Source organism: Acanthisitta chloris, unplaced genomic scaffold (genome assembly GCF_000695815.1).
Source record: "Acanthisitta chloris isolate BGI_N310 unplaced genomic scaffold, ASM69581v1 scaffold246, whole genome shotgun sequence".
NCBI lineage: Eukaryota > Metazoa > Chordata > Aves > Passeriformes > Acanthisittidae > Acanthisitta > Acanthisitta chloris.
Genome location: NW_008678476.1, coordinates 11,965 through 12,961, shown reverse-complemented (window position 1 = coordinate 12,961; position 997 = coordinate 11,965).

The window sequence follows — 997 nt, the reverse complement described above, 5'->3', positions numbered from 1 at the left end:
TGATATGCAACAACTATTGTGAGAAGGTGAGAATTCATTTGAGAAAAGGAAAAAGCAAAACCCAACACAACTGGGGAAAGATGAGCTCAGCACTGTCAGCTCTGCCCTTTCTTGCTCTGCTTTACATGGTTTTCCCAATTCTGCTGATGACCACAGAAAAGTTCCTAAGAAATTTAGGAGCAATACCTCCAGCAGTGCCCTGGTCAATGTGCAGGAAGCAGAGGATGCACTGCAGCCCTCGACACACACCACACGGAAACACAGGGGCACAGGGTAGGGTCCTGCCCCCACAAGCTGCCAGAAACCCACCACTGCCAGACCCCTGCTGCGGTGCTGGGGATCAGGTGTGTTCCTCTGGGTTTCAGTGCCTTTTGCCTACACCTGGATTCCAACACTTACTATTAATGAGGTGCAATTTGTAGGAGAAATCTTCTTCTATGGAGGAGATGCTCACCTTCAAGACAGCCATCCATCACTCAGCTGTGCACGCAGCACCTTCCCCCCTTCTTGGTTCTAATTTTTCCAGATTTTTCAAACTGGGTTAACCATTTTCTGCCAGGCGGACTCTGTTTAGACAAGTAAAGGACCAGAGCAGAGAGGCCTGGGCACACCAAAGCACCAGCCAGCAGCTCTCGGTCCTGCACATCCAGCAAGTCCTGAAGGACAAGGCAGGGGCAGGAGAAATTCCTGATGGGTGCAGCTGAGTGCCAGGCACAGCATCTCCATCTGCTGGCATTCAAAGCCCAGGACATGCTCCAGTCACAGCCCCAGATCTGCAGGTCTGCGCTGCAGCACGAAGGTGTGTACAGCAGGTGTGAGAACTTATCCCTCAGCCCTCAGGACCAACAGCTAACCTGGAAACATGCAGGCACAGAGAGACCCTCGAGTGATTCTCCACAGCCCTTGGCTCTGCTCTTGGAAGAGCCAATGCTGAAGATATTAAAAGTTTGTTCATTTGTTTGGGGTTCATTTCCCTGGAAGACTGACAAGCTCCCAC